Source organism: Macrotis lagotis, chromosome 1 (genome assembly GCF_037893015.1).
Source record: "Macrotis lagotis isolate mMagLag1 chromosome 1, bilby.v1.9.chrom.fasta, whole genome shotgun sequence".
Classification (NCBI taxonomy): domain Eukaryota; kingdom Metazoa; phylum Chordata; class Mammalia; order Peramelemorphia; family Peramelidae; genus Macrotis; species Macrotis lagotis.
This window is the reverse complement of record NC_133658.1, coordinates 715120191-715143098: the sequence shown is the minus strand read 5'-3', so window position 1 is coordinate 715143098 and position 22908 is coordinate 715120191. Positions and strand designations below refer to the sequence as shown.

At 33.9% G+C, this 22908-nt stretch overlaps 1 pseudogene; it reads left to right on the top strand.

The window, feature by feature from the left end:
- Nucleotides 1–389: 389 nt before the first annotated feature.
- LOC141506358 (mediator of RNA polymerase II transcription subunit 22 pseudogene) lies at nucleotides 390–20120 on the top strand (annotated as a pseudogene).
- The last annotated feature ends 2788 nt before the right edge of the window (nucleotides 20121–22908 follow it).

Sequence of the window (22908 nt, the reverse complement as noted above, 5' to 3'; positions counted from 1 at the left end):
TATATATTCAATGCCATCCCAATCAAATTATAAATTTTTATTCTGCATTAGAATAAAATAATATTGAAATTCATTTAAAAAATAAAAAGTCAAAGTCATCAAAATAAATAATGAAAGAATGTAAAGTAGGTTTAGCAGTACCAGATCTTAACCTATACTATAAGGCTGTAATTATGAAAACTATCTGATACAGGTAAAGAAACAGAAAGATAGCACAATTAAATAGAGTAGATGTACAATTTACAGCAGAAAAGAAAAATAATAACCTTGTATTTGACAGGTGTGATAAGAATTCATTATTTTGTAGAAGTTGTTCAGAAAAGGCTAGTCTGGTGGAGCCAGAAAGAGGGAGACCCAGGTTAAACTCCCAGTGAAGACAGGATAATGCAATGGTCCAGCAAAGACTGCTCCCTCAGAGTAAAGAGCACCCCCCCCACACTTCAGTCTTACAAGAGGCTGCAAGATGATATCAAGTCAACCGTGGATAATTTCACTGAGATCATAGAATGGAAGATCAAACTCCATTATCCTGGGCAACTCAAAATGAGTAGGGCAATTATGAGATGCATGTGACAGTTTTGACCTCATTGGTGAGTCCCTGATAAATTTCCTCTCTGACCTCAAGCAATTTCTCATCCTCAATGACTTTCCCTCAGTGAATGAAGCCATCTATATGAGTAACCAATAGCTTCAGGGTTTGCAGAAGTGTGACAAATAAACTCATTTTCCTGCAGGATGAGATTTCCACTGATTTGTATGAGCCAGAGGAATGCTGCTTGTCCAGCTTCAATCCTTGCAACACAGTTGATGTGCCCCTATGTGAAGCCTACTGGAGGAAAGACTTCACCTCCTCCCCCACTGGCTTCTTCGACCTCTGCTAGTGTCTTCTGCAGAGCATGGGACACCCGGTGAAGGTCTCTACACCAGTGCTCCCTCATGCCAACGGGCCCAGCTCAAAGCCCATGAGGCCTGCTAGACCCGGATCCAGCTACTACCACTGCCATCTGCTGTCCCTTGACACAGGCTTCCACTGGGAGAGCAAAAGGTTAGTATTTCAGCCAGAGTCTTCCCTCCCCTTATTCAAGTTTCCTTCAACTGCAGGCATAGCTAGATCCCAGGGGCCCAGGCCATTCACTAAACTTTACTTTCTTTTCTTAGGTCTAACCTTTCTTTGGTGAAAGTCATCTTGTTCTTGAAATTAGAGTAAGACTGTAGACATTATGGGAGGTACGTGGGTAACTTGTTAGCCTGAACCTAGAACTAGGCAGAACTCAGCACTTTGAGTCAGGAAAGTCGCAGGGCATACACTGAATGAAGTCTTCCTCTGCCTCCACTTTGGCCCATTTCAGGACAGTAGAGCTAGGAACATGGTTCGGGATTTCAGCCTTCATTCTAAAAGTAGAGAGAGACAGAGACAGAGACAGAGAGGCAGAGAGAGAGACAGAGACAGAGACACAGAGACAGAGGGAGAAAGATTGATTATGGGGGAAGGAACCATACATGTTTGGATTTCTAAGAAGATATAGAAGGAATGTGATATTAACTTAAGCATCACCTATCGTGGCCACATTAAGAATTGCTATTTGTGGGAGAGATTTAGCTTCTGTAGCTGAGCCAAACCATTCCTGGTGTAGCTTCATCTCACAAGATAAATTTTTGAGAGTCACTTTATCATGGGAAGTTCTACATTAAGGGCAACTCCTTGAAATGTTGTTGCCTGGAACTCAGGTGGACAAAAGGGAGGGGATTACACTATAATTTAACATTCATTTCCCACAGTGATTTTCTTTATTTTTGTATTTAGACTTGAATAAATAAATCATGAACATTTAAAAAGAAGAAACTGTTTGGAAAACTGGAAAGCAGTGAGGCAGAAACTGGGAAAAGACAAGTATCTTACACCACTTAAGAGGCCAAGGTCAAAATGGATACATAACGTAAATATAAAGAAAAATTTACAACATAATTAGAAAAGTTATGGAGAGTTGAACAAATTGTGAATAAATAACAGAAAGAGGGCAAAGTTAGATATGAAATATATAATTTCAATTACATTAAATTAAAAATATTTAGCTCAAATAAAACAAGTTAAGCCAGGATCAGAAGGAAAACAGAAAATTATAGGGTAAAAGTTTTAGATAGTATATCAGTTAAAGGTTTCATATTTTAAATATTTTAAAAACTTTGTTTTAATTCACAAGAATATTAATCATTCCCCAAATGGTGAGTAGTCCTTTACTGAATGAAATTTCTATTGAATCACGGTTTGACAAGGGTTCAGTTAATATTTCTCCTTTTCTTCATTTGGTTATGATGTATATATGACTTGATATATGGTCAATTGTTGTGAATACTCTAGAAAAATAATAAATTGTTTTCTATTCCCATTTAGATTTTTCCCAGATTTCTATCATATATACTTTATCTAAGATTCTATTCATCTTCTTAATTTCTTTCTTATTTGTTTTATGTTTAGAATTATCTAGCTCCAAGAAGGAAAAGATGAGGGAGTTTTCTGATGAAGAACTGAAAGTAAAATATTCTCTAAATAATTATTGAGTAGAGAAATGCAAATTAAAACAACGTTGAGGTAATTATTTTGGACCTACCAGATTGGCTAAAATGATAGAAAGTTGAAATGAAAAATGATGGAAAAGATGTGGAAAAATTTGGGCATTAATTCATTGTTGGTGGAACTGTGAAGTGATCTCATAATTTTGCAGAGGTATCTGGAATTACGCCCAGAGTTATTAAACTATCTATACCCTTTGACCTAATAATAACACCAGTTGGTCTCTTTCCAAAAATAATTAGGAAAAAAGAATCTGTAATGATAGCTGATTTCTTTATGATAGAAAAGGACTGCAAATTGTAGGGATGCCTATCCATTGGGCAATAATTAAATAAGTTGTATTATATGGTTGTGATGAAACACTACAGTGCTATAAGAAATGATGACCTCAATGATTCTGGAAAAAACATAGAAAGACACACAATATAATGAAGAGCAAAATGACCAGAATTAATAAAACATTGTATATAGCAAAAGCAATATTATTTTAAGAATGATTTTGAGCAAATTAATTATTATGACTATTATAAATTCCCAAATTAACTATAAAGGACCTATGAAGAAAGATGCTACCTGCAGAGGAAGAACTGATAAATAGAAGCTTGTATAGAATAATTTTACATATATAAACCTACTTGTGTCTAATGGTAGCCATCTCTAGAGTACAGGGAGACAAAAATTACATGATAATTTTGTAGTAAATTTTAAAGGAATAGTAATTAGTGCATTGTTTTATGTTCAATCATCTTGTTATAGTACCATGTTAGCGAAATTCAAAGTAAAATTTATGTCATAATGTTGAATCAGAATGTTTGAAATCCAATAAAACTCTCAAATATTTCTTAGAATATATTTTCATTTATTTTGCTAAGTATTAATTGCATGCAAAATATTTAGCAACAATTGTTTTAACATTTAGAGCTCTAAATTCTTTCCCTCCCTTCCCATGACCTCTTTATGAAATTAAGCAATTTGATAAAGGTTATACATGTAAAGTAATGGAAAATATATTTCCATATTGGTCAGACTGCAGAAGAAAACAGTCAAACATAAGGAAAAGAGAGAAAGTAAAAAGTAGGCATACTTCCATGTGTAATTAGATTTCAACAGTTTTCTCTCTAATAGAGGAAACCTTTTCTTTTTTTTTAACAATGAGTATTTAGAAATTGCTTGGATCATTGTCTTGATTAGAACAGCAAAATCTTTCACAGTTGATTATCTTTACAGTATTGATTCCCTTGATGTCTTTGAAGTTTTGTTCTTTCAGCTGAATTTTGTTATTATTTTATTGGCTCTTTAAAATAATTCTTTGGAAGTTTGTTTGGCAGTAAATTAATTGAGGAAATAGTGCCATTTTAATTATCTTGACTTGAGCTATTCATTTTTTCATAGATAACTGAAGGTCTTTAATTTCTTTTTTCTAAATAAGGTTAAGCACTCTGTTTTCTCTTTTGTTAATCAAGGCAGTTTATATTTTTGTAGATATTCATTTCACATAGATTGTCAGCATTAATGGCATATAATTTGGTAAAATAAATTCTAATGATTTCTTTAATTTCATCTTCATTGGCTATGCATGTATCCTTTTCATTTTTGAAATTAAAAATTTGGTTTTTTTTTAAACAAATCAATCAATATTTACATATTTTATTTTATTTTTCAAAAAATTAGTTCCTAGTTCAATAATATTTTTATTTTCAATTTTATTACTCTCTCCTTTGAATTCCAGAATTTCTATTTTGGAATTTAATTGAGGAAATTTGTTCTTTTTATTTTTTGCAAGGCAGTGGGGTTAAGTGACTTGCCCAAGGCCACACAACTAGGTAATTAATAAGTGTCTGAGGCCAGATTTGAACTCAGGTACTCCTGACTCCAGGGCCAGTGTTCTACCCACTGCACCACCTAGCTTCCTCAATTTATTCTTTATTTTTAATTTGGGCATACCAAATTTAACAATCTTTTCTTTTTCTTTTTTTAAATGTACATTTGAAAATATAAATTTTCCTCTAAGAACAGTTTTGTGTATGTATTGCAAATTTTGGAATATTGTCTAATGTCATTTTCTTTAATGAAATGTTTCTAAGATTTGTTCTTTAACCCATCCATTCTTTATGATAAGATTATTTAATTTCCCATAGATTTTTAATTTAACTTCCATGGTCCTTTATTGAATGAAATTTCTATTGAATCATGGTTTGACAAGGGTTCAGTTAATATTTCTCCTTTTCTTCATTTGGTTATGATGTATATATGACTTGATATATGGTCAATTGTTGTGAATACTCTAGAAAAATAATATATTGTTTTCTATTCCCATTTAGATTTTTCCCAGATTTCTATCATATATAATTTATCTAAGATTCTTTTCATCTTCTTAATTTCTTTCTTATTTGTTTTATGTTTAGAATTATCTAGCTCCAAGAAGGAAAAGATGAGGTTCCCCACCAGTTTAATTTTCCTAACTTTGAAGAATTTGGTTGCCATGCCCTTTGATGCATGTACGTTTACTCTTACTATTACTTCATTAGCAAGATGTTTTCCCACTCATCACTTTTATTTAGATATATTTTTGCTTTTGCTTGGTCTAAGATCATGATTGCTATCCTTGCTTTTTTTTAAAATTTCAGTTAAAGCAGAATATACTCTTCTCCAGAAACTTATTTTAATTTTCTGTTTGTCTGTTTTAAGTGTGTTCCTTCTAAACAATTATTTAATGTATTCAGATTTCTAGTTTGTCTTGCTAATCTCTTCTGGTTTATGAGTGAGCGCGTTCATCCCACTCAAGTTTAAAATTGTGGTAACAAGCTTTTAATTTTCTTCCATTCTATGTTTTTCTGTTGATCCTTTTCTTTCTTTTTAAAAAATCTGCACCCTTTCTAAAGTTTGTTTTGCTCTTTATCACTGTTTTCATTCATCTGCCTCCATTTTATCACCTTTCAAATTTGTTTATCCCCTTCCCCTTATGCTTTACTTTTGGGTAAGATGAATTTCTATTATCAAAATGTTAATGTGTCTCTGTGTGTGTGTATATATACACATAAGCTTTTTCATATATTTCTTTATATGTTTCTCTTGAGTCTTTGATTGAAAGTCAAATTTTCTATTCAACTACCAAATTTTCATAATGAAACCTGACATCCCTCTATTTATTCAAATTTTCAAGTGTATATTATACTCTTGTTTGTAAGCAAAGCTCTTTTTGCAAAATGTAATATCATATTCCAAGTCCTCCACTTCTTTATGTGATAGTTACTAAAAATTGTTTTATCCTTATTTTTGATTCATGATATTTGATTGCTATATTTCTGACTGTTTGAAGTATTTTTCTCTTCAACCTGTGATCTCTGGAATTTGACTATATTATTCTTTGGAGTTGTTATTTTGGAGTATCTTTCAGGAGTTTATCAATGGATTATTTCGACTTCTATGAGGGCTTCTGTATTTAAAATATCAACAGTTTTCCTTTATAATTTCTTGAAATATTTCTAGACGTTTTCTTTGTCCATGACATTACTTTCTTCAATAACAATTTTCACATTTTTCTATGTATTTAATTATCTTTTCATAATTTTCTTCATTTGTTTCATTTCATATAACTTCCCCTACTTCTATTATTTGATTTTGAAAATATTTTTTAATCTCTTTCAAGAATTTTTGGTGAATTCATTTGAAATTTATCTTTTTTTTCTCAGCAGTTTTGCTTGTGACTGTTTTGACTTCATTGTCTTCTTCTGAGCTAGTGTCTTAATCACCTTAGTAGCTTTTTATGGTCAGGTTCTTTTTTTCCCAGTGTTTGTTCATTGCTCTATCCTATTTCTTGAATTGAAACTTTATGTTAAAGTTGAACTCTATTTCTGACATGTCAGAGAGAGACACTGTCTCAAGTTTCCCACTTTCTTTTGCACCAGAGCTAGTTCTGGTGGTTTTGGTATTTTATTTGTTTCCAAAGTGGCATGATTTGAGGAAAAAGTGTGTTTACTACTTTTCTTATCTAATATTGGAATTACTCAAAATATCCCCTGATCCCTTGTGATTCAAATCAATACTCCTCTTCAGGATCCCTATAACATGGGAGTTGTAGTAACCAGAATTATTGTTCAGGGTTTCTGAACTTTTCAGACTAAAAGTAATACTATTCTCAGGGCTCCTGCTCGCTTTTAACAGAAAGTATTTCTCTCTCTGCTCTTCATCTATAATCTAGACATAGGTTTAGGAATGAGTTTGCTAAAAACATCTTTTTCCTGCATCCAAAGTTTGAATGGGAATTCCCTATAATTGCTTTCTGACCAGTTTCTATGTCCTTTATGAGCTCTTGAAAGCTACTTAAGTTTTTTGTCCCATTCACCAAAGAAATTCCAAAGATTTCTCTTTCTGATCATCTAAGTTGTGTTGAGAATGGAAGAACGACTCACTTGTTTTGCCATTCCAGATTTCAATTTGAGGCACTATTTTAACTTTTTTGTAGGGGAATTTCAAGAGAGCTTTAATATTCATATCATTCTGCAAATTTGGTAAGTGTAAATGTTGGATTTACCTAAGTCATTGATTATCTAATCATTTTGTTAATCTTGATTGCAAGGATAGCATTTAAAATTAGTCAAATGCTTCTTCATTTTGTAAGAAATCAATGTGGTAAACAATTCTGCTTCCACAGTTATTGCCACATTTCCATGTTAAACCAAAAAGGGGAGGAATTTACCTTGAAGAATGTTGTACAAGCAGACAAACATATCCTGTGTCCTGCATTGTACTCTTGGTTATAGGATGGGATGGGCAGAATAGTTTGAACTCAAAAGGACATACCCCAGATACACTGTTATTACATATGTGTGTGTGAAATTGGCTTCATTACTATTAATTAACATACCCCAAATGATGACACAGGGTCATTAAGAAAACATGCAATGTGTGACCAGGATGGGGGAGTGCATAAAGGAGGGTATGGAGTAGGAATATAAGGAAGTATCTAGAAGAGTCTGAGTCAATCCTACTCTGATGGAAGGAGTTGGGCTGAACTAATAGTATAAAACTTACTCACTTCTGTATTGAGTGGGGGTAACTTTAGGCTACCTCTGGTGAGAACCATAATAAAATATTCTCATTCACTCACTCTGGTCTTAGCTTAATTTCTGGGGCAAGCCAGGACTCTGATCAGCTTGCAACTGGGGAAGCAATGAGTCATGGCAGCACACTTGGGCTGACTCCCCAATATTGCTGAGGGATTCCTGACTCTGTTTCCCACAATTAGGGACTCTTTTAGCATCCTTGAGACCCTGGGAAGAGTATTCCCACTCTGTGTGAGTGGACCCAGCCCTCTCTCTGGCTTTTTCCTTGATACCCACAAGTTCCTGAGACTCTAGCCTTTTCTGGAGGAGTGAGTGAACAATCACAGGGAGGACACCAGTAATGGCCAAAGATCACCAAGATGATAAAACACACAAGGTGGGAAAAGTAGTGGTTAGAGGACTACCATGTTGGTCTGGGTTTACATCTTGGGTGTCATTATCAGGACTCTTGGAGAAAAATTGCAAGAAGGGAATAGGAACTTGAAGAAAAAGTACCTAGGGAGGGAGAAATTCCTCCAGATATTCCTTAAAATGATGACCAGGAAATTTGTTAGCTGATTGGGTTAAGTTGTTTACCCCAGAACATCTTGCTTGAGTTCAACTTCTGTGTGAGGGTCTTCTAGGAAGTGTTCTGAGCACAGGAGTAGATTGGATCTGTGGTTTTGCTGACTGGGACAACAGGGGAAAGACCCAACATCACAACAGGGAGTCTCTGAGGAAATAGGCAAGGTGGTGAGATAAGGGAAATTTTGAAAATTGAGCAAATACTTGGAGTAATGATAAATAAATAATTCAGAAGATGAATGAATGAGAGGTGTTTGTATCTATGTTGAAATTGTGTGTTTTTGCCCTGTCATTTTGTCTTGATGGACTATTTACAGCTTTCTGTTATATTTATGTTTTAAGATAGGTCGATTTTATCTTCCTAGTTTTTTCAGGCTCCTGTCCCCTTTTGTTTTCATTGCCCCCCCCAAAGGTTAAAATTTGTTTAAATTTTAAATTTCGGGAGCTCAGAGACAGAAGAGAGTGACTGTCCATCCCATAAGAAGAAAAGGTAAATAAGTTTCTTTCTTTCAGATCTGCCACTCACTGAGTGTTATGGGAGTTGGGTATGGAGGGCATCTCTCCCCTCAACCCCCTTCCTCTCTGCCTCTGATCTAAAGATGGGCTACTGGATCTCAGTTCAGTCATCACTCTGGGGGAGGCTGCATGCACGAGGCTGTGGGATTGTAGTGTGACTGTTTTTCAAAATTATATTTTTTTTTGCAAGGCAATGGGGTTAAGTGACTTGCCCAAGGCAAAATGGCTAGGTAATTATTAAGTGTCTGAGGTCGGATTTGAACTCAGGTACTCCTGACTCCAAGACCAGTACTCTATCCACTGTGCTGCCTAGCCACCCCAAGAGTGGAATTCTTGCTAAAAATCAAGACCCATATGTCATCATATAAATTCATAAAGTAATGTGAAAATGTTTTGTTGAAGGGTTGTAAATAATTTGAGAATAAGAGTATATTTTGGGGGGTTGATATGTTTATATTTTTAAAAATAATATGAATACAAAATTTGAAAAACTGGATTTTAAGGTACTTTAGAAGAAGGAATGGAAAATATGAAAAGTTTGGGTTCTTTCTCTAAATCATAAGACAGATTATATATATATATATATATATATATATATATATGTATATATATATATATATATACATATATATATATATGACCAAAAATGATCTTAAGCATGTGCAGAAGATATTAGTAAGTTTGAAAAATTAATTGAGAAAAGTTATGTAATGTTTCTGGTATTATGGAATCCATAATTTCAAAATTTTGTATTTATATTACTTTTTAATGTACTGCTTAGCAATATTTCAGACTTCATTGAATATCTCTGTTCTCTGATTTTAGTACATATTGTTCTTGACCAGATCCAATGACTTAGTTAAACCCTTACTTTTATAACTACTTAAACCATATTCCCACTACATGATTTTAATCAAAGCATAATTCTTTTTCTTAATTTGTCACAATTAATCTATCCTCCTTAAAGGATAAAATGATTATAGTAATATGCTGTTTGATAAACCCAAAGAGAACAGCTTTCAGTATAAAAACTCTCTCTGATAAAATCTGTTGGAAAAATTGGAAGTTAGTATGGCAGAAACTCAGATTAGACCAACACCTTACACCCTATACCAAGATAAGATCAAAATAGATTCAGAATTTAGACATAAAAGACAATATTATAAGCAAACTAGGAGATCAAGGAATAGTTTACCTATCAGATCTATGGAAAGAGAAGCAGTTTATGACCAATGAAATGATGGACAACATGATTAAAAACAAACTAGATAATTTTGATTACAATAAAATAAAAAAGCTTTTGAACAGATAAAACCACTATAACCAAGATCAAAAGAAATGTAGTAAATTGGGAAACAACTTTTACAACTAGCATTTCTGACAAAGGAGTCATTTCTAAAATATATAGAGAACTGAGTCAAATTTATTTTTTAAAAAAAGCCATTCCCCAATTTACAGACCATCAAAGGATATGCAGAGGCAATTTACGGATGAGGAAATCAAAGTGATCCATAGTCATGTGAAAAATTACCCCAAATCACTACTTATTAAAGAAATGCAAATTAAAGCATCTCTGAGGTACCACCTTACACTTCTCAGACTGGTCAATATGACCAGAAAGGACAATCATTGTTGGAAGGGAAGTGGGAAATCTGGAACACTAATGCATTTTTGGTGGAGCTGTGAACTCATCCAGTCTTTCTGGAGAGAAATTTGGAATTATGCCTAAAGGGCAATAAAAATGTGTAAACCCTTTGATCCAGCAATATCACTATTGGGTCTATAGCCTGAAGAGATCATGAAAAAGGGTAAAAATATCACTTGTACAAAAATATTTCTAGCAGCTCTATTTGTGGTAGCAAAGAATTGGAAATCGAGTGAGTGTCCATCAGTTGGGGAATGGATGAACAAATTGTGGTATCTGTATGTTATGGGATACTTTTGTTCTATTAGAAAGCAGGAGGAATGGGAATTCAGAGAAGCCTGGAGGATTTGCATGAACTGATCCTGAGCAAGATGAAGAGAACCAGAACATTGTACACCATAACAGCAACATGGGGGCTAATGATCAACTTTAATGGACTTGCTCATGGCATAAGTGCAACAATAGGGAACAATTTTGGGGTATCTGTGTATCCAGAGAAAGAATTGTGGAATCTGAACAAAGACCAAAGACTATTACCTTTAATTTAAAAAGTTATCTTTTTATCTTGCTATCTCTTATATTTCATTTTTGTTCCTTAAGGATATGATTTCTCTCTCAACACATTCAATTTAGATCATTGTATAGAATGGGAAAAATGTAAAGACTAGTAAAGACTAACAGACTACCTTCTGTGGGAGGTGGGGGTAAAGTTGTAAAGTTCAAAATAAATAAATAAATATATATATATATATTATATATATATATATATATATATGTATAATATATATATATATATATATATATATATATATAATAGGGGTTTTTTGCAAGGAAAATGGGGAAATGGGGTTAATTGGAATATATTTATTTAAAAAAAAGGCAAAACCAGAGAAAACTGGCCCAAGTCCCAGTGCAAACCTGCACCTTTCAATATCTCTTGGTTGATTTGGTTCAGTGACTCCTAGTGGAAACAGGTGGTAGGAATAATTTTGATTGCTTTATGTGGATTAATCTTGTTATCTTTAACAAGATTAATGTATACCTTATCGTATTCAGTTAATCATGAAAATTGTACAAGCTGCCATAAGCAACATTAAGGAAGTTCATATTTCTGGAAATGGAAATGTAAAAAACGCTAAATGAGAGAATTTGTGATGGAACCAAGAGTTCATGAACTGATGCTAAAGAAATTTGAGAGTAATGTAATGAGGACAAAGGAAAATTGTGGAAGCAGTATCCTTATTATAAAGAATGGCAGGAATGGTGAGAAATAGCACTGTGTTAAGCAATTCTGCTTCTACAGGTATTGTCTTATTGCTATGTTAATTAAGTCTGCAAATAGTGCCAAAAAGTCCCAAAAAGGGGAGAACTTACCTTGAAGAATGTTGTACAAAGCAGGTGAATATGTCCTGTGTCCTGTGTTGGGTCCTTAGTTATAGGATGGGATGGGCTCAACAGCTTGAACTCAAAAGTATATGCCCCACTCACACTGTTCTGTGCATGCTTAATTAGATTCATTTTTATTAACCAATACATTCCATGTGACAACAGAGAGTCATTAACATGACATGCTATGTATGACCAGGGAGGGGGAAACATATCAAGGAGGATATGGAGTGGAGTATAAGGAAGAGTTGTACCCAGAAGAATCCCAGCCTATTCTGATTATGGTAGGAGTAGGTTCAATCTAATAGCATAATGTTTGTTCTCCCTTCTGTATTTAGTGTGGAGTCTTTCTGGGGTACCACATCTTCTGATAGGAACTATAATAAAGTATTCCCCTTCACTCATTCTGATCTTAGTCTGTCTTGAGACAGCCCAGGACTCTGTTCAGCTTGCAGCTGAGGAAACAATACGCTTGGGCTAACTCTCAATTCTGCTGAGGATTTCTGATTCAATTTCCCACAATTTAATTTCTGGGGCAAACCAGAACTCTGATCAGCTTACAACTGGGAGAGCAATGAGCCATGGCAGCATGCTTGGACTGACTCCCCAGTCCTGATGAGGAACTCCTGACTCAGTTTCCCCACAGTTTCTAATTTTATAGTATTATCCCAAATTAACAGTTTGTGTTTGTGTATTTAGTGTGTGTGAGAGAGAAAGCATCTTTAAATGTTAGAATTACTCTAACATAACATGATCTGAATTTAGTCATGAAATGTAATCATCTCTATTTTATAAAGGCTCAAAATCATTCCTTTGATTGAATGTCCTAGAATTTATCCAGGAAGTTTATACCCACGTTATTTGATTAGCCAGCTCTACCTTTTTGAAAATGTAAGACAGTTGCATTCTCTAGAACTATAATATTTTTATCTTTCTCTGACATCTTTCAAAGAGTGCCTCAGCAACTCTTTGTATTTTCTAAATCTTTCAGAATCCTCTGATTCAGTCTATCCAAGCCGAGTACCTTGAATTCACTGCCAGAAAGAAGTTATCTTACAGCATGCTCATTTATCTTGACATTTCATTTCCTGCTAACCAGTTTTATTCTGTTTTTCCCAGTTCAAAGATTATTTTCCTTAAAAGAGAAATGAAAGAACCTAAGGGTATGCTAGTTCTTCCTTCTCACCATCATCTGTTATTCATATTGTACTCATAATAATCATAAATTTTGTATTTTCTTGAATCTTCTTTCCCCAAATATTTCTTTATATTTAAAAGGACAAAAAATACTTGTATTAGGAATTAATCTCTAACCTTAGATATATGTGGGTATTAATTTCATTAAATTAATCTCTCTGGACTGGACACATATTCTGCTTTCATCTTTCATTATTGCCTTTTCATTGAAATTCTAAATACAGATATACATATATATATATATATATATAAATTAAAATTGATTAAAAGAATATTAGATTACAATTTATTTTATGTTCTGGAGTGGTAAGGTCAATGAATTCCGAATCAATCTAGACTTGACGTTTCCCTCTGCTATTTGTTAATATGTGACTTTGGATAAGCCATTAAATGGCGCATTCTCAAAAAATGTTTCATCAGTTGGTAATCTGCAATTCAGTGCTTCTACTTCCTTTCATTCAAACTATTGTAACTCTTAAGTCTTGCTTCTGTCATCATCATTAAAATGAAATTGCTCTTTCCTCTTGACTCTAGGGATGGTGCTCCATCCACTGCACCACCTAGCTGCCCCTGAAACTGCTCTTTCCAAAGTTACTAAGGATTTCTTAATGCCAAATGAAGTTTTTTCTATAGTAGTTTTATTCTCAGTCTCTTCAAAACTTTCAATACTACTGACTAATCTCTTTGCAATGATACTCCCTTCTCTTCTAGTTTTCTGCTGGATCCAAATTAAATTCAATAGTTAATAATAATAATGATGATGATGATGATGATGATAATAATAATAATGATTAACATGTAAATCACAGTTAATATGTGACTGCACTAAGTATATCCAGGCGAATTATGTGCCATTTTATCACTGAAGAAACTGAGGTAAACAGAGATTAAGTTATATTCCCAATGTCACACAGCAAGAAAATAAATGGTGCTATAATTTAAGCTAGGTCTTTCTGATTCCAGACACAGTATTGTATTAACTATACCACCTAATTGACTCTTAATAGTGATAAGTATAAGTGCACCCAGTGGCTCTTCCTCTATTCTAGCATCCTTCTGTGTTTTTTCTATACACATGCACTTGGTGCTGCTGCTGGTGAACTCCTCAGTTCAAGTACTCAATTATCATCTCTAAACTAATGATTCTTGTATCTTTTTACTTAGCCTTGCCACTATGCTAATCTACAATATCACATCTCCAATTTCCCAGGTGACATCTGGAAATGGTTGAACAACATACATTTTAAACTTAGTATGCCCCAAAGTCAACTCGTATCTCCCCCACTTGCACAAATACAAATCCTCTTCTGTTCTTTACTTTCCTAATACTGTTACTTTCACCTTCTTATTCAGCTTTCTCTTACTTCCATCCATAAACTGACACTGACTTCCTTCTTATTTTTCAGCATAAAACTCCATTTCTCAAATCTGGTCACTGACACTGGTTGTTTCTTATATCAATAAGTGCTCTTTCCTATCCCACTGAATTTCCTGGATTCCTGAAAGTCTCTGTTAAATCCTATTTTCTGCAAGAAGTCTTTTCATGATTACCCTTCTTTCCCTCTGAGAGGATTTTTAATTTTACCTTCATATATATCTTTTTCCATAACTAATTGTTTACATGATACCTTCTTATTTACACTATGAACTCCTGAAGAATAAGGACTATCTTCTGCTTTTCTCTCTATTCTCAGTACATAGCAGAGAGTCTGACATATATTTGAACCTTAATAAATGTTTGTTTTGTAGTTGACTAAAATGCAAATCAGCCAGCACTTCAAAATGAAATATCCTACAAAGATAATTACAATATTTCATGGTAAAAGATGAACCATCTTCAGGATCACAGAATGTCAATTACATCCATGGAAATAGAGATGAATAGTATCTTTGATACGTAAACTACAAACAAAACAACCTTAATGATAGTATAGAATTTCATATAAAGCATGAAATTACTAAATAATAAGTCAATCATTGACTACTATAAGGAAAAACTATTGTTCTTTAGAAACCATGACCTTTAAGGAGTTATTGATGATATGTAGAGAAAATATATAAGAGATAAAACAAAACTCAAATGTGGTGATGAAGCAAAAATGTCATGTAAGAAGGAAAAAGAGAAGAAGAGCAAGAATTTAGCTGAATAGTATCTCATATAATGAGGGAATCACAAAAGAGAATAATTTGAACACATCTTCAACTATATTTTAGGGAAACAGGTAAAATAAAGATTTTATATCGTATATACTTTATATGCGTCAATCACCCCTCAATATATTTTTATATAGTAAAAAAATATCATAGCCAGTTATAGCCTAGACTTCTGATGATTAAACTTTTCCCATGAACATGTAAGATTGTTACAAAATTCCTTAAGAATCAGAGCACAAGAATTTCCCAAATAAGAGATATACTTAAACATAGAGATAAATTAATTTTATTATTTAAATAAATAAAAAACCCAGAAGTATCATGATCCTTATTTCAAGTAATACATAATAACAATAAAAATAGGTATTACAGAATACTTAAAATAATTATTTATAAATTGTTTATCATAGAGCCTGGCAATAGTAAATATTTAACAAAGATTATTCCCTTCCATTAATCATAATAAATTATAATCAATACCAATATTAGTTACATATGTAGCAAATAGTCAACCATGTGAGTGCTAAGAGAAAAATCTAACTAAAATGAGAAAAAGTGATCAATATATTAAGAAAAAAGTTGCAGGTGAATTGAATGTTTCTTTCTAAAAAGCATGTAATGAATGCAACTTTGAGATCTGAACAAAGAACTCTCATAAAAAAGCTAGTTTTGCTTGACAAAGGGATAGTGTTGGATATTAATTTCAAAGAATATGCTTATTTTTCAGCATCACACAATATCTGCAAAACGAAATAATCATGCTTTGACATAAAAGATTCATAACAGTTTTGTACAGCATATGTGTAACTTTAATGTACATTATTATCATTTTAATTCCTCTTTATTTTTTATTTATTTAATATTTCATTTCTCCCCCTTACATATATAAACAATTTTTGACATTCATTTTTAAAACTTTGAGTTACAGATTTTCTCCTTTCCTCCTGTCCTATCCAATCTCCTCAATGAAAATGCCAGAAATTTTATATTGGTAATAAATGTGTAGTTATGCAAAACATTTCCATACTAGTAATGTTATAAAATGTTTAGTTCCCTTCCAAAAAAGAAAAATCTCTGGAAAAATTTAAAAAGAAGGCTTGCTTCAATATGAATTACAGGCATCATCAGCTCTTTCTCTGGGTATAGATGACATTCCTTATCTTATATCCTTCAGAGTTGTCTTAGGGTCAGATTATTTCTGGGAAAAGTTGTCATTCACAGTTGATCATCCCTCAATATTGGCATTACTTTTTACATAGTATACTTCAATTTGCATCAGCTCATGTATGTCTTTCCAAGTTCTTCTGAGAGCCCTGCTCATCATTTGTCTTTTTTATAGGAAAGGAGACAAACAGGTTCATTTATGCATTTCTGTGATTAGTAAAAATGAAAGAAGAGAGAATAGGTGATTAGCAGTAGCTACAACAGCAGTTTCCATGAGGGAATTAGCAGTAAATAAGGGTGTAGGGCCATATATGGTTATCAGGGGCTCATGCTGCCCATGTGTGGATTGACTTCCCAAAGGAAGACCATGCTTCAACTAAGGAGAGACTAAACTTTTAAAGAGGAAGAAAGATGAGTTAATTGCATATCTATGATGGGGTCAGTATCTTAGAGAGCAAAGATGAGGTAATTAGGAATATGTAGATGAGAGGTGTAATTCAAAAAGCAAAGATGAATTAATTAAGGGTAGGGATAAATAGTTTTGTTGCTAGGGGGATTACTTGTGCCTGGGAGCAGGGATTTATGAATCCTTGCCAGGGAAGGGCAAGGTACTTTTCTAAAAAGTTCAATGACCTCATCTCTATAGCTTGATCAATGGGATTACTTTCCTTCATTCCCCACTGAAATGATTTAGGACCAAATTCATTTGGGAATGGGAATAAAAGTTTCATCTTCTGAAGTTACTTTCAGCTGAAAGGGGATGTAAAGCTTTTCTTGCCTGGCATGTCCCATTTGAGGGGAAATTGATGTGCATCTGGAATTCAGCTGAGTTATCACTGAAGGGGTGTTGACTCCAGAGTTGTGTAGAGGTTGGTATCTAATTAGGTCACTAGTTCTATATGCACTACTTCTATTTAGGAGGAAATGCATCTTATAAGATGATGAATCAAACAGGGACCAAAAACAAGTAAAAGAAAAAAGATTAGGAAAATGGAAATTATAGGCATCATTAAGGACAAAAAGTCAGTAACTCCATCTATGTGAGGGATATGGGAAGAAAAATAATGCAGTGAAATATAAAATAATGCTCCATGACCTTAGCAAACATTGGTGCTAGTTGATAATTGAATCAGTGAGTTATCTTTTAGCTGTTCCCCAAGCCAGGCATTTTCAGCATACAGGGGAAAAATTAGGAGAGCATTATGTATTTGCATTCTTGTTTCCTATTGACTATCTGTTTTGATTGTGAGGATTAGCTATAAAGAGAAAAAGCTGGAGCATGAGTATTACATCAATATAGCATTTGAGGAGTAAATATCCTTAACTTTGTTTAATTTCATCCAAGAATCATGGTTTTCAATAAATCATGCTATAGCAATATACTAATTGGGCCAGACTTAAGAATAAGCAGCTGAGAAAAATATTCTTTTTCAGAAGGCTATAATAGAGAAACTATACCAGAAACAATCTGCCTTGGACTGAAATAAAAAAAAAAAATCATCCTTTTGACTTTTCCCAGTCAATGACCTCCACCTGTGACAGTTTATGGCCATCTTTCCTCTAAGTAGTTTACCGAATTACTCTTGATTGGTGCATTACTGAATTAGTGATCCATCAGAGAACTTAACCTGAATTCAAACCTCAGAACAAAATAAATTAGATTCCCAAAGTCTTTTGCTCCAAATGGTAAAATTGTACCAAGAATAACTTAACTTAGGGTAGGAGGCAGGTGTTTTTTCTCTCATGGAGTTGCAATAAGTCAAAAAAATTACCAGTTCAAACATATTTATTAAATCTGACAAAAATTTTTGGTCTTCCTTGCCAGGTCTGTTTTTCCTGATGTAAGACCAATTCATTAACCAATTGACAATTTTAGGCAAATAATAAGAAAATAAAAATAATAAAATAGGTTGGCCAAAATTGTTTTACTTTTATTTTTTTATTTTTTGGTTTTTGCAAGGCAATGGGGTTGAGTGACCTGTTCAAGGTCACATAATTATGTAATTATTAAGTGTCTGAGAACAGATTAGAACTCAGGTCCTCCTTATTCCAGGGCCAGTGCTCTTTCCACTGTGCCACCAAAATTGCTTGCAATATCAAATTACTGTACTAAATTAGTTTATAGATGAAAATTAAATGGAAAGGGATTTTTATTACCATTTATTGCAAAGCTTTCAAGCTTTTCTTTTGTGAAAGGCATCTATAGAAATATATCTAATTAAATTACTCATATTGTAATAAAATTTTACCAAACCTTCAAAATTTTACTTAATGTATTTTTATCTTTATATCACTAGAAAGACACCCATATTAAATCTCCAAATTAGCTCATATATAAATATATTCTTAGGTTATGGAGGCTTTATGTATTGAAATCTTTAGATAAAAACAAACTTGGGAGTTAAATTCCATTTTTTGCAAGAATTTTTGCCAGAATTCTACAACACTAATACTCTTGCACATGAATAGATTTTTCTGGTATGAATATCCATGTTAAATGTTTAATCAAAATAAAAATTAATGAGCTAACTTCACAATTTTCTTAAGTCAATTTCTTTTCAAATATAAAAATTGTAAATTGATAATTTCTCAAATTATAACACTTTAACACAAGAGCTACTTTAGAATGATATTGCATATATCATCTTTTTTTTAAATTATCAAATCAGGCAGATTTAATTTTGTTTCAGACTCCTTTACAGGAAAATTGTCTCAAAAACATTGTATTTCCTAAACTAAATAAAGAGATAATGAAATGTAGTTAATATAGCATTTACTTTGTAACAAGTAAATATTACAGTGTACACTCAAATGATCTCTATGGCCTTGGGTTCCCCTTATTTCCTTATACAGGTCACATAACTTGACTTAAAAATCACTTAGCTAATACATTTCTTAATATAATGATAACAACAATAATAAATTTCATTTAAATGAAACAAAAATTTAATTATACCTGGATCTATTTTCCTAATGTTATAGAAGTTCAATTTATATTTTAAATTATTTTGCACTGTTTTTGTCCAAGAGCTATTTGAGTGACTGTATAGCAAAAGGAACATCTTAACATGTGACTGCCTCCATTTTGACTCTTTAAAATGCTAAGATCCAGTCTTGACATAGTGGTCTCCAATTTGGTTCTTGTATGTCTTCCGTTTTTCCCCCTTTTTAAAGGTTTTTTTTTGTAAGGCAATGGGGTTAAGTGACTTGCCCAAGCTCACACAGCTATGTAATTATTATGTGTCTGAGGCTGGATTTGAACTCAGGTCCTCCTGACTCCAGGACTTTATCCACTGTGCCACCTAGCCATCCCTCTTGTGTATCTTCCACATGAAAACTTATTAGATAAAACGTTGACTCTATTACTGTAAACCATTTTCATTTAAAAAAGATTTAATACACAAAAAAGCACAAGAATGCAAATATGATAGTGTAAGAACACCATACTGTATTTTTGAAAGCATTGTTCTTACTAAATTCCTATTTTTTCCAAACACAGGAAAATTTTTCTCTCAAGGAACTGTAAATTTCTCATCCTCCATTTACAATAATGGTCAAAAACTTCTAAGATATATATATTGGCCTCTGTTCCTGTAAATACATAACCGTGGGTGTCTGGTCATCTTGAAAAATGCCAAACAAAATTACAAAATGTCTAAATAATGCTATTTTTTCCCAAAGTAAATAAATTCAAATTGCTTAATTCTCTTTTTACAGGAATGGGACAGAGTCAGTTGTTCTCAAGCCAAAAGAGGATCAGGAGCTACAGAGTGGAGTGTGTGGAGCCATTTGCTATTCTCTGAAAAGAAATAGGAGTGGAAGATCTGTTGAGAATTTAAGCAAATACACAACCTGATCCCTCTCCAGACCCCAGAATGAACAATAATGTTTCCCCAATTCACCAGGTCAGAGGGGATAAAGGGGAGAGTACATAACACAGATTGGAATCAGAACACAGAGGGGGCATCCAAATTGACCTATCATGATAATAAAAACATGAAAGCCAGCTAAATTGGTTAAACAAAACCAAAGGGACCAAATGAGTAGATGACTCAGCTAATCAAGACACAGATATACAGAGGTAAATCAGATTTAGTTGTATCCCTCTAGGATTTAGATCCTGCTAATCACCTAACTTTTATGGTCCTATAATCTAGAGCAGGGCTGTCCACTTACTTTTATTTTTTCAATTTTAAAATTAATTTATTTTCATGCATATTTCCAAGTTACAAAATTTAGTTCCACCTTCCCTTCCCACTCCCCTCCCCTCATCAGAGAACAGTCAGGTTAGATTTGTACATACATATTTTGTTAAATATATTTACAAATTAGTAATTTTTGGCATGAAAAAATAGGATTGAGGGGGAAGAGATATTTTAGAGATAATTTTTATAAGGTGTTCATCAGATACGGAAGAGTTTTTTTTTTTCCCATGTGTTTTATTTTGCTTTGTTTTTCTTCTTCTGTTTGGAGATAGTATAGTCTACAACCTGTCGAATATAGTTGTCCCAGCTCTCTGGACTGCTGAGAGGAGGTGTGTCCATCAAAGCTGTTCATTCAATAATGTTGCTGGAGTGTATGCTATTCTATTGACTCTATTTTCTTTGCTCAGCATCAGATCCCATAACTCATTCCATGCTTCTCCAGAGTCTGATCATTTGTAGCTATAGAACAATAATATTCCATAGTATTCATGTACCATGTGCACTTACTTGTAAGAGTTTTTATTGAGGGATCCAAAATGGAGACAAGAAAAGATTCTCTTAGGTGCTCTCTCACAAAACTTATAAAATAAGGACTCTTACTAAATTTTCAAGAGGGATGCAGTGAGGCAGTTCTTCAGCCCAAGGTAACCTGGAAAATATGGAAAGGCTCAGCTCCACAAGGTTAGAGGGGCAGCACTCCAGAATGAAGCAACTTTAGCCTCCCAGAGGCAGCCCCAGGACACTGGGAGGCACGGCTCATGGCAGTGGGGTCAGCCTACACTCAGGGAATATCCATCAAAACTTGGAAGATCAGTGGGGGCACCTCGGCCAGAGTGAGCCATGAAAACCAGCCCTCAGGACACTCAGCGAGCAGCTTGGCTGTGGCAGCCCTGATCCAGAAACCAGAAGCAGGCAGAGCCTGTAAGCAGGAGTTCCCAGGCAACTCAGCCTTGAGTACTCAGTCTAGGTAGGGGAGCAAAGAGAGACTTCTGAGGTCTGTCCTCTGTCCCTGGAACAGTACTCTGGGGTTCTGACCACATTCAGATCCTGATTGCAGTCTAGCCCCCATCCCAAAGAACAGCAGGGCCTCCCCCACCTCAGCCCCATGGCAGAGGGGTGCACTTGTGGTTATTCACAGACCAGGAGGGTGGACAGCTTCACACACTGAGATCCTTGTGGGGGGTGGGTGTCCTAATAATATTCAAAAGCTGAGGAAGCACCCCAAGACCAGTCACAGAATGGGGAAAAGAGTAAACAGACTAAGAAGAGGAACACCATTGAGAAATATTTTGTCTATGATCCCAAGAAGGATCAAAATACTCAATCTGAAGATGAGGAAGTATAAGATCCTGCATCTAAAGACTGCAAGAAAAATGGAAATTTGGTTCAGGCTATGGCAAAGCTCAAAAAAAGATTTTGAAAATCAAGTGAGGGGGATAGAAGAAAAATTGGGAAAAGAAATGAGAGAGATACAGGAAAAACATGAAAAAGAAGTCAACAGCTTAGTCAGGGAGATACAAAAAAATGCTGAAGAAAATAACATGTTAAAAACCAGCTTAGGTCAAATGCAGTTCAAAAAGTCATTGAGGAGAAGAATGCTTTAAAAAGCAGAACTGGCCAGATGGAAAAAGAAATAAGAAAGCTCTCTGAGGAAAACAAATTCTTCAAATGTAGAATGGAAATTTGGAAAGCTGCTGATTTTATGAGAAATCAAGGCACAATACTTCAAATTGCAAAGAATGAAAAATTAGAAGAAAATGTGAAACATCTCATTGGAAAAAAACAACTGATATGGAAAACAGATTCAGGAAAGATAATTTATAAATTATTGGAATACCTGAAAGTCATGATCAGGAAAAGAGCTTTGACATCATTTTCAAAGAATTCCTACAGGAAAATTGCCTGGATATCCTATAAACAGAAGGCAAAACAGAAATTGAGAGGAATCCACTGATCTCCCCCAGAAAGAGATCCAAAAAAAAATCCAACACCCAGGAATATTATAACCAATTTCCAGAACTCCCAAGTCAGAGAAAATATTATAAGCAACCAGAAGGACACAATTCAAATATCATGGACCTGCAGTCAGGATCACACAGGACTTAGCAGCAACTACATCAAAGGCTTGTAGGGCTTGAAATATAATATTCCAGAAGGCAAAAGAGCTCGGAATGCAACCAAGAATCAACCACCCAACAAAACTGAGCATCCTTTTCCAGGGAGAAAGATGGACTTTCAATGAACCAGGAGAATTTCAAATATTCCTGTTGGAATGGCCAGAGCTGAACAGAAGTTTGATCTTCAAATACAGGACTCAGGAGAAGCATAGAGATCGGAGAAGAAGGTAAAATATGAGGGACTTAATGATGATGAACTACATGTATTCCAGCACAGAAAAATGATACTGATAATACTCATAGGAAAATTATCATTTAATAG